This window comes from Pelophylax lessonae (assembly GCF_965119305.1).
Source record: "Pelophylax lessonae genome assembly, chromosome: 9".
Taxonomy (NCBI): Eukaryota; Metazoa; Chordata; class Amphibia; order Anura; family Ranidae; genus Pelophylax; species Pelophylax lessonae.
The window spans coordinates 15,534,265-15,549,668 of NC_138776.1; positions in this window are offsets into that span (position 1 = coordinate 15,534,265).

A 15,404-nucleotide genomic window follows, 5' to 3' on the forward strand; every position below is an offset into this window, starting at 1 on the left:
GCTGATTTTGGAATTTATTTTAGCAGGATCCTTGGGGGGCAAACTACAATCCTCCTTTTCAGAAGGGTAACTACAGTCTCACAAAAGTAAGTACACATCTCACATTTTTTTGTAAATATTTTATCTTTTCATGTGACAACACTGAAGAAATGACACTTTGCTACAATGTAAAGTAGTGAGTGTACAGCTTGTATAACAGTGTAAATTTGCTGTTCCCTTAAAATAACTCAACACACAGCCATTAATGTCTAAACCGCTGGCAACAAAAGTGAGTACACCCCTAAGTGAAAATGTTCAAATTGGGCCCAAAGCTTTAGTGTGGCCACCATTATTTTCCAGTACTGCCTTAACCCTCTTGGGCATGGAGTTCACCAGAGCTTCACAGGTTGCCACTGGAGTCCTCTTCCACTCCTCCATGACATCACGGAGCTGGTGGATGTTAGAGACCTTGTGCTCTTCCACTTTCTGTTTGAGGATGCCCCACAGATGCTCGATAGGGTTTAGGTCTGGAGACATGCTTGGCCAGTCCATCACCTTTACCCTCAGCTTCTTTAGCAAGGCAGTGGTTGTCTTGGAGGTGTGTTTGGGATCGTTATTATGTTGAAATCTCATGATAGACATGTTGGTGCATGTTGGACTCTCATAAATTTAGAAGGGTTAGGACTGTAAGTAATACAGGGTGCCGTGAAGGGGCCCTGCAGCTTATGCAAGCATTTGCAAATGTGTGCTAACTAAACCCCTGTTTTTAACACATACTGTTCGACAGGTTAGTTCCATTGGTAAGCAGACTGGTTGGTGTGTATATAGGAGGAGTCCCCTGTAGTGCATTTGCACATCCTTCCCAGCAAGGAGTATTATCTCCAAGGGTTAGGCTGGATTCATCTCTTTTTCATGGATAGTGTAGGACCCACTGATAATGGGGTACTTTGACGCAGTAGTGGGCTTGAGCACGATATGGCCATATGGTGGGACCAAACCCCCATTTTTATTTATGGATTGTCTTCAGATTTGGTAGTTATTTCTTTTGCATTTGCGCGCTATTCTTTTTTAATATGGTTGGTGTGTTGAGCTGGGAATTTTTGTCTGGTTTTGTCTTTCTTCCGTCCTATATAAATGTATCTTCTCTTTATCATATGAAATCATTGCCTCAGCATTCCATTATTATTGGTTTTAGTAATACCTAAGTGTAACAGAACCGCAACCCACACTGTGCTTGAGGGCTTCCGTCAGAATACCGCTTCCTTCAGTTTTGAACATAGGTATCAGATATTACAGCGCCCCCATACACAACTAGCTGAGAATAGCTTGTATAGATCTGGAACATTTATTGAAGAGACTCACACACAATATATACCATACACCGGTCAGGTACCTGATTACAATATCATATGCAGATGAAATTGTGTACAGAAATATAATTAACCTGAACTATTTACCTAGCCATCTGGAGAGAAACAATAGGTGCGTTTATTAACAATTAACAATGAGACAGACATGCTTAACAGAAAACACATCACACCTTAATACACCACAGACAATAGCAGGAGACCACCAGTAACAGACTCCCCATCTCGTACATTGAAGAACATGAAACAGAGGCCAATGTGACCAGCTCTTTCAATGAACATGTTCAGAATCAAACAAGCCAGGAATAGTCTCCATTACTTTCTGGAGATATATGGTTGATAAATATTACTGTCCCATTTGAAGTAATCCGAACCATATTCTCAGCGTCCATTAAGTAGTTGTCAATCATTTCTTTGGTCACCCTGTACCTCTAATCGACACATGGTGACTTACACATAAGAGGGGCCTAGGGAGCTGAGACTGGGATTTCTCAACCTCTCTAAGGTAAGCTGGGTTCCACGGGCCCCCCAACCAAAGTGACTGCAGTCCCACCTAAGACTTAAGCTGTGAAGGGCAGGTGCAGACCGCCACAGAGCACACTCGCATTACTGACACAAGTGTGAAAGGGAGGATCGCACACACCGCTGGTATCATCCACAAGAAACTTTATTGGAGACTGCCGCGTTCTGTCTGAGAATTCTACAATGAAATTTCTTTTGAATGATATTGGCTGTGTGTGATCCTCTTTTTCAACTGGTGTAAAATTGCATTAATCTCATAATATTTATAATCAGGTGACCAGAACAACCCACCTCCCCTTACATCAGAAGTCAAGAGTCCTCCACCCTGCCGGGAAAAACTCGGGGGTGGAGCTGGTAGGCAGAAGCGCTGGAGGTCTGGAGTTTTCTCCCCTCCTGGGTGGAGCTGCTGAACCCCTCCCACAGCTATGCTTTCTTTCCTTGTGCAGGGTGACTGATCTTATCTCCGCCTCCTCCTGTAGTTTTCTCCCCTCCTGGGTGGAGCTGCTGAGCCCCTCCCACAGCTTTGCTCTCTCTCCTTGTGCAGGGTGACTGGTCTTGTCCCCGCCCCCTCCTGTAGTTTTCTCCCCTCCTGGGTGGAGCTGCTGAGCCCCTCCCACAGCTTTGCTCTCTCTCCTTGTGCAGGGTGACTGATCTTGTCTTTGCCCACTCCTGTTGTTTTCTCCCCTCCTGGGTGGAACTGCTGAGACTTCCCACAGCTCTGCTCTCTTTCCTTGTGCAGGATGACTTGTCTTGTCTCCACCCCCCCTCCTGTAGTATTCACCCCTCCTGAGTGGAGCTGCTGAGCCCCTCCCACAGCTTTCACTCTCTCCTTGTGCAGGGTGACTGATCTTGTCTCTGCCCCCTCCTGCAGTTTTCTCCCCTCCTGGGTGGAGCTGCTGAGCCCCTCCCACAGCTTTGCACTCTCTCCTTGTGCAGGGTGACTGATTTTGTCTCCACTCCCTTCTTTAGTTTTCTCCCCTCCTGGGTGGAGCTGCTGCTTATGCAGGGTGACTGATCTTGTCTCTGACTCCTCCAGTTAGCTCTCCTGGATCTCTGGGTTCAGCCTCACACCACTGGCTCACCAGGCCGACTACCTGTGACCATCACCAAATGCTGCAGAAGAGGAGGCAGCCGCCACCCTCCTTCTGGGAATTTGCTTCCTGCCAAAAGACCTCTACCTCATGTGCCCGTGGCTTTTTATACCCTGCCCCATAATGCATCGAGACCAACTGTCTGTGCCAATCCCTGGGGCAGTACCAAAAGCCTGTGTGTCATTGGCCAGGTTTCCTCCAGCATCCAACGTGCCTCCTCATTGGATCAGCTTGGGACACTCCCTAAGACCAAATGAATCACATACTGGGCACACTGAGCAGACATAACTCACAGATCCTGCTCCCTGATAAGCAGAGTGCAATATAGAATTTGCCTGCTGCTCCTCTGATAGGCAGACAGAGCCAAAACTATAGTCACTACCTAGCACCTGACTAGGAGGGTGCTACACAAATATATTTGGGTTTTGTTTCCCTTGTGGCTGCTGAATAAAACTTTTGAAAGTTTTCATAGCGTTCATCCAAGCTTTAATTTATTCCTACTGTATTCTGTCAGCAAATACTTGTAAGACTCTTTAATCATTTCCAGTGAGGAATGTGGTTTCTTGAGTAACTGATGTATAAGGGAAAGAAGACCTTCAGTAGGTTACAAAGGATAAAAAGAAATGAAAAAATAAGTATAACATGATGTTTCTCAGGGGTGACTCTGCTACATGATGACAAATAGAATGTCATTTAGGACAGGAATTGAGAGGGAATTGCTCCCAACGAAGGCACATTGATAACAGCCTGAGAGAGGATCTAACCCATTGTCTATTAAATAATAATGTCTTTGGTTTGTATTGTCGATGTAATGTGAACCAACTTCTGCAAAGCAGACATTGCTTGATGCACTGCATGACGTTTTCTAGGACTATCTGAAATCACTTCTTCAAACTCAAGGCTCTTCTCTACCCTCTGGTCCATGGAGGGAGTTCAAACCCCGGGACCAAACAGCGACCTCCTGATCAGTCTAGCTAGAGCACTTCACATTCCGAACCAGGGATAAATTATTCCGCACACTCAGGGCCATCACATCAGGTTCCAATATAGTTCCCCATGCATTAGACCTACTGGGACATGAGGAACTTCCAGCCTGGCAAAGGCAGGCAAGTCTAGTGCCCCATCATTGGTATCAGTGTGAGGAATAGTGTCCCATCATTGGTGTCAGTGGGAGGAATAGTGCCCCATCATTGGTATCAGTGTGAGGAATAGTGTCCCATCATTGGTGTCAGTGGAAGGAATAGTGCCCCATCATTGGTGTTAGTGTAGGAAATAGTGTCCCATCACTGGTGTCAGTGGAAGAAAGAGTGCCCCATCATTGGAATCAGTGGGAGGAATAGTGCCCCACCATTAATGTCAGTAGGAGGAATAGTGCCCCATCATTGGTATCAGTGGAAGGAATAGTGCCCCATCATTGGTATCAGCGGGAGGAATAGTGTCCCATCATTGGTGTCAGTGAAAGGAATAGTGCCCCATCATTGGTGTCAGTGAGAGGAATAGTGCCCCATCATTGTTGTCATTTGAAGGAATAGTGCCCCATCATTGGTATCAGTGGGAGAAATAATGCCCCATCACTGGTGTTAGAGGAAGGAATAATGTCCCATTATTGGTGTCAGTGGGAGGAATAGGGTCCCATCATTGGTGTCAGTGGAAGGAATAGTGTCCCATTATTGGTGTCAGTGGGAGGAATAGTACCCCATCATTTGTGTCAGTGGGAGGAATAGTGCCCCATCATTTGTATCAGTGGGAGGAATAGTGCCCCATTATTGCTGTCAGTGGGAGGTATAGACCCCTTTAACTGCTATCAGTGGGAAGAAAAGTTCCCCATCATTGGTGTAAGTGGGAGGAATAGTGCTCTGTTGTAGGTGTCAGTGGCAAGAATTATGTTGGTGGCTGTAGGAAGAATAGTGCCCCAATTGCCAGATAAAGGCAAGCGATGTACCACAGTTTGGAGACCACTGGTCTAGATGTTTCTTTAAGACGTTTAATTGGGAACTGGAACTTGGATAGGGATGGTGAGCATGGGATACCCTAAACTGTAGAACTTGAGGACTGCCAGGCTTCCCGGCTGCTCTGTACAAAAATACAGGCTGTTTTCCACAACCCTAGGCTGCACTGTATTTCTCCTGGCTGAATAGTACAACTCCCGACTGTCTTGCACAGCTCGTGACTGCACCGAGCACCCGTTAGCATTATTGCATGCTACTGGCTGTCTTGCACTACTCCTGGCTGCACTGCACTTGTTTTTAAGATAAATCGCGTGAGCAAATATTATATTGTACCCAGGGTTAATAAGCTTCCTTATCAACTTTCCTGGTTCTACTGAGACTCTGATCCAGGCTCTCTCTATTCGGTAGGCTCCTAGCTAAGCCTAGCTGCTTACCTGCTGTCTTCAAAAAGGGCTACTTGGCTTTGCCTTTGACTCTCTCTCTCTGCACCTGGGGCAGGGCCTTATCCAGAAGGCTGGACCTTAAAACTCTGCACTCTGCTGACAGTCCTCAGAATATTTATGGGTTCTTCCTCCACCTTCTGGGAACACCTCTCCAGGGATTGGTTGGATTACCCTAAAAAATTCAGGATGCCTGTCCTGCTCTTCTTTCCACTATGCTTCTAGTAATCTCTAGAAGGCGGGGTAAGTAGCAGAACAGAAGCCTGTGAGACACTGAAAAGCCCCAAGTAATCACCAAATACTTTACTGTTTATAGAGGAGCCAACTAAATTTGCCTAGCAGCCTACTCTGAACTAGGAGGGTTTTACATCTGAGAGAAATTCTGATATACAATAAATCCAGCACAGCAGTATACACCTCAACAAGGTCATCATCGTTGTAACATTGTATCCGCAAGAAACTTATCCCAGTGCCATTTGAAGTCACCAGTCAGCTTAGTACCCACACTCGTCAAGCAAAAAGGAATCTTTGGCATCCAAAATAAGTGTCCCTTGCAAATCCCAAGCACTCAAAATAAATGTGCTTCACAGGGGACACTGGGACCTTGTGAGGTTTCTTACGCTTTATGTGATGCTATCCTTACAATAAACACTTAAAACACATTCTTTTGGATTACTGTTGACCGCATCTTTGCATCTGGTTTTGGCAGAGCACCATCCATAGCATTAACTTTCAGTGCCCATCTTTACAAGGCTGGGTATTGCTCAGAGTTCAGGACTTTATACCCTTCCAAATCTCTTCTTCCAGAGAGGGATCCATCACTTCCCCTCCTTCCCCAAGGGGGGGGGGGGGAACGCTATCGCCAACAGGTCACTCATATGGTGGAACAGGGAACAAGACCTTCCCACCAACACGATGTCTTCTTAACTCCTCAAGCCCCTCAACCCCTCTCACTTCGACCTTAATCACTACCCAGGAAAACCAGGATGATGGGCATACCAGGCTTCCTATCAGCATGCTCAAGGCCTTCCATAAAAAGGTTCTACACTCCATTACATGTTTATATCTGTTGAAAAAATTCACCCATAACATCTGAACTTTCAGGGCCCCGGTGCAAGAAACCACAAAGGGCTCCCCGGACTCCTGGCCGGGGCCCTTCCCTTCAAGCCTGGGGCTTTTCCCACTGATCCTGGGGCCCTTTACTCTCGTTGCAGGGCCCTTTATTACGGTCCAGCAGTGGGACCCTTTCACAAGTTCTGCAGTGGGCCCCCTTCCTGCCATCTTGGGGCCTCCCCACGGTGGTGGAACCAGGGCCCGTTCGCAAGTGTGACCTTTGCGATCCTGGAAGTTCACCCACTGGTGTCGGTAGTTTTTATTTTTTGGTATTTTAATTGTATTTTTTTTACAATGTCACTGACTATGACTCTGTCCATTCAGAAGAGGAAGGAGCTGGTAAATGTCATATTTACCAACCCCTTCCTGGTTCTCTATTGTGACACATCCCCTGCAGCAGCCGGCAGGAGAGGCGAGGGAGCAAAGTGTGGGGGGGGGGGCAGCACAGTGGGGGGGGGGGGTGTACCAGACCAGGGGAGCACACAGGGGCTCAGAGACAGCAGAATACAAGTGAACTGGATAGGAGGAGTGGCAGGGGCAACATACAGAGGAACCAATCTCCTCCATTTTCCTCCTGCAGCTACAGGAGGATAGAGGAGGACAGTGATTTCTCTACATGCTGCCCCCACTGCCCCTCCTATCCAGAAGTACAGGGGAGCTGCACAGGCCCCCTGGAGCATGGGGCCCGGTTGCAATTGCAACCCTGCAACCCCTGTAGTTATGCCCCTGGTTTGTCTAGTACAGCATTTTGTTAACTTTGTAACTCTACAGTAACACTTCTTGTCACATGGAATTGGCCCTGGAATTATACAGGGGCCATCAAATAGAAGGTCAATCAGTCACAGCTCAAGGAACCCCTAGCAACCTCTGGAGGAACCCTGGTATGGAATGTCTGTTCTAGTAAAAGGGGGACAGAAATAGAGGGTAAATCTTCAAAGTGAGAACTCAACCATAAAAACGTAAATATCCACTTGCCGACTGCAATACGTACAGTATATACAATATACATTTTGGTTTTCAAGTGGTTTTTTTTTTTGACAGTCGGCGAGTGGCTTTCTCATAAAATTGTTCCAAGCAGGTAATTAGCCACTGGATCGCTTTCAGAAGAGGGGACAACCCCTCCCGCTACTTGCTGGTGGCTTACCATTTTTGCCGACACACCCCAGAAACGTTCCGACAGGTCACGCAGCTGGCCATAGAGGTTCCCAGAGAGTCAAATATCTCTGACCGCCTCTATAGCCTTGGAGGTCTGGAGCAATGTCATGACGTCACTTCCGGTCTAGGGCGGAAATAAACTTTTTTTTTTTTTTTAAAGCAAAAGATCAAGTTTTTTTTTTTTTTTTAATCTTTTGCTTTTAAAGGTAGAGGAGAGATTTTGGGTCTTATTAACCGCAGATCTCTCCATAAAGAGGACCTATCATCCCTTATTTCTAATATAAGGGATGTTTACATTCCTTGTAATAGGAATAAAAGGGAAAAAAATAAAGGAACAGTGTACAAAAAAAAAATATTTTAACGCACCCCATCTCTCTGTGCTCGTGCGCAGAAGCGAACCCATACACAAGTCATGCACACATATGTAAACAGTATTCGCAACACACATGTGAGGTATCGCCGCAAACCTTAGAGCGAGAGCAATCATTCTAGTACTAGACCTCCTCTGTAACTCTAAAAAAGGTAACCTGTAAAAATTTTTTAAATCATTGCCTATGGAGATTTTTAGGTATCGTAGTTTGTCATCATTCCACGAGCGGGCGCAATTTAAAGTCATCTATATACTCGGCGTAACATCATCTTTTATATCTTACCAAAAACTGTGTTTTTTTGCAATAAAATTCATTAAAGTGTATTTTTTCCAAAAATTGAAAAACTGCTGCGCAAATTCCGTGTGACATAAAATATTGCAATGATCGCCAATTTTAATTCTCTAGGGTCTCTGCTAAAAAATACTGGGCTATATATTGTGTTTTTTTGCAATAAAATTCATTAAAGTGTATTTTTTCCCCAAAAAATTGCGTTTTGATAAAGCGCTACGCAAATTCCGTGTGACATAAAATATTGCAATGATTGCCATTTTATTCTCTAGCATCTCTGCTAAAAAAAAATAATGGGCTATATATTGTGTTTCTTTGCAATAAAATTCATTAAAGTGTATTTTTTCGGAAAAAATTGCATTTGATAAACCGCTGCGCAAATTCCGTGTGACATAAAATATTGCAATGATCGCCATTTTATTCTCTAGGGTCTCTGCTAAAAAATACATAATGTTTTAGCAAACAATACTAATTTCAACTTGTAAACAAAAAGTGCCAGAAAAGTCCTGGTCGGCAAATGGATATGGAAGAACAAAAGGTGAGCACTCCCACTTCAATCTGCTCTGGCAAAGACTTATGAAGTAAAAAATGGACGAATAATTCAAAGATGCTTTGCCTGATCCCCAACAACCTGACAGAGGTTCAAACACCTCTCCACAATATCCAAAGCTAACAAACAAAAGTGTTAGCTGGCTCTGGGCTTTCAATCAAAATGTTATGTAGCATGGAGGTCGGCCTTGTCTGAAAGCATCTGACATTTACGTTGTGTATTGGGTGCGTGACCTTGTCACTCAAGACCAAAATACAACTTTACGAGAAAGTCCCAGGGGCGCTGACAATTACAATGTGTACTAGCTGTGGCTTTTATTTTATTTTATTTTTAGAGCTTATGCATTACATAGGCTAGGTGAGAAGCTCTTATTTATTGCCCCAAGGGGATACCTGGCACAGCCCATTCTTGTCTGATAATCAGAGTTGGTGGTCAAATTATTCTGGGATTGGTCCATGATTGACACCCTTAAACCGGAGCTTCCACTAAAAGGGGGAAGTTCCCTGTTAAAATTATATTAACCACTTAACCACTTAAGCCCCGGAGGATTTGGCTGCTAAAGGACCAGGGTTTTTTTTGCGATTTTTTACTGCGTGACTTTAACGGACAATTGCGCGGTCGTGCGACGCTGTACCTAAACGAATTTGACGTCCTTTTTTTCCCACAAACAGAGCTTTCTTTTGGTGGTATTTGATCACCTGTGCGATTTTTTGATCACGCGCTATAAACAAAAAAAGAGCGTAAATTTTGCAAAAATAACAATATTTTTCACATTTTTTTATATGAAATTCCCCCAAAAAAAAAGTAAAAATCAAAATTTTTTAACATTTTTCGGCCAATTTGTTTTATGCTACCTATGTTTGGTAAAAAAAATCGCAAAAAGCGTATTTTGATTGGTTTGCGTAAAAGTTATCGCGTTTACTAACAAAGGGAAAGATTTTTGTCATTTTTGGTGTTTTTTTTTTTAACGCGTAATGGCGGCGATCTGCGATTTTTTTTTTCGGTACTGCGACATTGCGGCGGACAGATCGGACCCTTGACTGACATTTTTGACACTTTTGGGGGTACCAGTGACATTACTGCAGTAATCAGTGCTATACATATGCACTGTTACTGCAAAAATGACACTGGCAGGGAAGGGGTTAACTTTATTGGACAGGGAGGGGTTAAGTGTGTCCTAGGGGCGTGCTTTCTACTGTGCAGGGACATTCCTATTGGTGTAAAAGCAAAGATCAACCGTTCTACATAGTAGAACGGTCAGATCTTCACTTTTACACAGGGAGAACTGACAGGCAGCTTGTTTACACAAGCTGCTCTGTCTTTCTCCCTTCACAGGAGCGATCGCAGTGTGACTGGCGGACATCGAGTCCGCCGGTCACACGCACTGACTTGCCTGTGAACGAGCCGCGGCGGGCGCGCGCCCGCCCGCGATAGGCTCGCAAGTCAGTGACAGGCGAGTGACGTACCGATACGTCACTCTGCCTGGCCGGGGCTGACCGCCGCAGTATATAGTCGTGCGGCGGTCGGCAACCGGTTAAGGACAGCCCGCCACAGATATAACCGACGTAGCTGTACGTTGGCCGCGCACCTGCAGCCAACTGCCGCCTGACACCTGCGTTCGCTCCCCACTGAGAGAGAAGAGCGGTCGGCTGTTGTAAACACAGCCAACCGTTCTTCTCTCTGGAATGACCACAGAGTGCCTGTGATTCTTCTATATAGGATCACATGTGTCTATGATCATTTCACAAATCCCTCCCCCATACAGTTAGAAAACACTCCCCTAGGCTGAAATTTAGCCCCTTCATCACCCACAGGCTTAACCCTTTCCTGCCAGTGTCAATGTTACAGTGACAGTGCATATTTTTAGCACTGATTACTGTAGTAAAACAAAAGAACAAATTCCCCTAGGATATGGGACTTTAATGGCAATAACCAGACTTTGAGTAATAAATATATTTCAGCAGATTTATTATTATACAAACAAGTTATGAAAATTAATTTCAAAAGAATAACAATTTATAAACAACACTTTAAAACAACAAGTGGCCATATGTTACGTCTCTTGGACTGCAGGTGGCTGAGACTTCCAAAGATAACCACTGGATCCGAATCCATTTTTTCCGATTACTGTAGTAATGTCACTGGTCCCCCCAACCCCCCAAAAGTGTCAAAAATGTCAGTTAGGGGTCCGATATGTCCGACGCAATGTCACAGTCCCGCTAAAAATCGCTGATCACTGCCATTACTAGTGTAAAAAAAAACAAAAAAAAAAACAATAAAAATTACATAAATCTTTCCCGTAGTTAGTAGACGTGATAACTTTTGCGCAAACCAATCAAAATACACTTATTGTTTTTTTTTTTTTTTTTACCAAAAATATGTAGCAGAAAACAAATTGGCCTAAAATGTTAAAAAAAAATTATTTTTAATTTTTTTTTTTTGGGAATGTTATATAGCAGAATGTGAAAAATATTGTTTTTTTTTCAGAATTGTCAGAAATTGTTCAGAATATTGTTATACTTACATATGCTCTGTGTAATGGTTTTGCACAGAGCAGCCCTGATCCTCCTCTTCTTGGGTCTTCTGGCTTCTCTTCTTCTTGGAGTGCCCCCATAGCAAGCCGCCTGCTATGTCCCGCTCTGTGTGTCCATAAAACGTTTTTTACAAATAAATGTGTGAAAAGTGTGGCGTGCATTTGTATTCACCCCCTAACTAAAATCTAGAGCAGGGATCTTCAAACTATGGCCTTCCATTTGTTCAGGAACGACAATTCCCATCATGCCTAGTCATGTCTGTGAATGTCAAAGTTTTACAATGCCTCATGGGATGCATAGTTCTGCGACAGCTGGAGGGCCGTAGTTTGAGGATCCCTGATCTAGAGGATACAATTGTCTTCAGAAGTCACCTAATAAGTAAATAGAGTCCACCTGTGTGTAATTTAATCTCTGTATAAATACAGCTGTTCTGTGAAGCCCTCAGAGGTTTGTTAGAGGACCTTAGTGAACAAACAGCATCATGAAGGCCAAGGAACACACCAGACAGGTCAGGGATAAAGTTGTGGAGAAGTTTAAAGCAGGGTTAGGTTATAAAAAAAAATATACCAAGCTTTGAACATCTCACGGAGCGCTGTTCAATCCATCATCCGAAAGATTTTGGCACAACTGCAACCCTACCAAGACATGGCCGTCCACCTAAACTGACCGGCTGGGCAAGGAGAGCATTCATCAGAGAAGCAGCCAAGAGGCCCATGGGAACTCTGGAGGAGCTGCAGAGATCCACAGCTCAGGTGGGAGAATCTGTCCACAGGATAACTATTAGTCGTGCGCTCCACAAATCTGCCCTTTATGGAAGAGTGAGAAGAAGAAAGCCATTGGTGGAAGAAAGCCATAAGAAGTCCTGTTTGCAGTTTGCGAGAAGCCATGTGGGGGACACAGCAAACATGTGGAAGAAGGCGCTCTGCTCAGATGAGACCAAAATTTAACTTTTTGGCCTAAAAGCAAAACGCTATGTGTGAGGGAAAACTAACAATGCACATCACCCTGAACACACCATCCCCACCGTGAAACATGGTGGTGGCAGCATCATGTTGTGGGGATGTTTTTCTTCAGCAGGGACAGGGAAGCTGTTCAAAGTTGATGGGAAGATGGATGGAGCCAAATACAGGGCAATCTTAGAAGAAAACTTGTTAGAGTCTGCAAAAGACTGGGGTGGAGGTTCACCTTCCAGCAGGACAACGACCTGAAACATCCAGCCAGAGCTACAATGGAATGGTTTACATCAAAGTATATTCATGTGTTAGAATGGCCCAGTCACAGTCCAGACCTAAATCCAACTGAGAATCTGTGGCAAGACTTGAAAATTGCTGTTCACAGGCACTCTCCATTCAATCTGACAGAGCTTGAGATATTTTGCAAAGAAGAATGGGCAAAAATGTCCCTCTCTAGATGTGCAAAGCTGGTAGAGATATCCCCAAAAAGACTTGCAGCTGTAATTGCAGGAAAAGGGGGGTTCTACAAAGTATTGACTCTATGAAGGGGGGGGGGATACAAATGCAGCCACACTTTTAACAGATTTATTTGTAAACAATTTTGAAAACAATTTATCATTTTCCTTCCACTTCACAATTATGTGCCACTTTGTGTCGGTCTATCACATAAAATCCCAATAAACTATATTTACCTTTTTGGTTGTAACATGACAATGTGGAAAATTTCAAAGGGTATGAATACTTTTTCAAGGCACTGTGTATTTCCGGGTTGCCCTCAGTTATACCGGTGTACCGGGTGGTGGATTGCCCATTTATTACTAGTCGTCTGTTGCAAGCACTAAGTACGTGGTGTCTTTAAAACTTCCTGTGTACTAGTAGAATGTATTTGTACATGAATTACACAACTGCTTGTTTTATCACCGTCCTCTGTTACAGACTGTACTGCTCATCATCCAGCAATGGTATGCATGTATGAAAAGGTAACAAACAATCAACAAGTGGCTGTAAATTCTGCCAAATATGAAGAATAGGGTCCCAAAAAATGTGTTCATTCTTAAAGAAAAAAGGTAAACCTCAACTACCCAGCCCCCTACCTACATAGTTACATAGTTAGTCTGGTTGAAAAAAGACACAAAGTCTGTCCAGTTCAACCAATAAAAAGGGAAAACAAAAAAATTTTTTTTTTTTTTTTATACAATCCCATATACACAATCCAATACCCGCAGTTGATCCAGAGGAAGGCAAAAACTCCAGCAAAGCATGATCCAATTTACTACAGCAGGGGATAAAAATCCTTCTTGATACCCAAGAGGCAATCAGATATTCCCTGAATCAGCCTATAAATGTGGGTATCCAGTAATATTATGTATTAGTGATTGACCGATATCGTTTTTTTAATGCCGATACCGATATTTTGGTCATCGGATAACGGTATCGGCCGATATTGGCTGATATTTTCGGACATTAACCATTTAAGGACCTCAGGCAACGGAGGGGGGTTCTTTACTGTTAGAGCTACAAGATTGTGGAATTCTCTACCACAAGAGGTGGTTTCTGCGGGGAGTATGGTGGCTTTCAAAAGACTCTTAGACGTACATCTCAAGGATCAGAACATTCAGGGCTATGTGAGATGATTATGGTGACACACACCTACACAGGTTGAACTGGATGGACTATTGTCTTTATTCAACCTCACCTACTATGTAACTATATGTAACTATGTAAGGATTTGGCTGCTCAATGACCAGGCCCTATTTTGCGATTCGGCACTGCGTGAATTTAACGGAGAATTGTGCGGTCGTGTGACTCTGTACCCAAAATAAATTGATGTCCTTCTTTTCCCCCACAAACAGAGCTTTCTTTTGGTGGTAATTGATCACCTGTGCGATTTTTATTTTTTGCGCTATAAACAAAAAAAGAGTGACAATTTTGAAAAAATAACAATATTTTTCACATTTTTTTATATGAAATTCTCAAAAAAAATGTAAAAATCAAAATTTTTTAACATTTTAAGCCAATTTGTTTTCTGCTACATATTTATGGTATAAAAAATCGCAATAAGCATATTTTGATTGGTTTGCGCAAAATTTATTGCGTTTACTAACTACGGGAAAGATTTATGTCATTTTTATTGTTTTTTTTTTTTAATAGTAATGGCGGCGATCTGCGATTTTTAGCAGGACTGCGACATTGCGGCGGACAGATCGGACCCCTAACTGAAATTTTTGACACTTTTGGGGGGACCAGTGACATTACTACAGTAATCAGTGCTAAAAATATGCTCTGTTACTGTAAAAATTACACTGGCAAGGAAGGGGTTAACATTACTGGTGATCAGTGGGTTAAATGTGTCCCTAGGGGCGTGATTCTAACTGTCAGAGGGCGTGGCTTGTGAAGTAATCACAGAGACATGCGATACTATATATCAGGATCACATAGCCTCTGTGATTACTTCAGGGAGAATGACAGACGGCTGTGTTTACATCAGCCGTCTGTCCTTCTCTCTCTGCTGCAGGAGATCGCGAGTGGCCAGCGGAGCCGCTGGTCACACGCGCTGGCTCCCCAGCTAGCAAGCGGGGGTGGGAGCGCACCACCGGCGGCGCGTGCTCACCCCCTAGAGTCTCCTGAGCGAGCGACGTAACATAATGTCGCTTTGCCCAGGAGCGGCTGCCTGCCGCAGTAAAACTGCGGCGGGCAATCGTTATGTGGTTAAAAAATAATAATTTTTAGTTTTTTAATGTCTACAGGTAATGTGGTGGAGGGATCTGGGGGTCTAAAAGAACCCAAACCCCTCCTCTGCACTTAAAAGCATTCAAAACGCCAAGTTTGGCTGTTTTGAATGCTGTAAGTTTTTTTAATTCGGCGCCGCCAGTACCCGCAAGTGATGTTATGTCATGACATCACTTCCGGGTACTCGGCGCCGAATTATAAAACATGGAGACCCGGTCAGATGGCAGCAGTGCAGGTAGGATGCCCGAGTCTCCCGGTGGGACGGGAGACTTGGGCCGAGCCGCCGAAGGTGGCGGGAGGGGCGTCCGCTTTGGTTGTCATTACAAGCCAACCGACCATTGGCTATGGACACTGCTACCGGG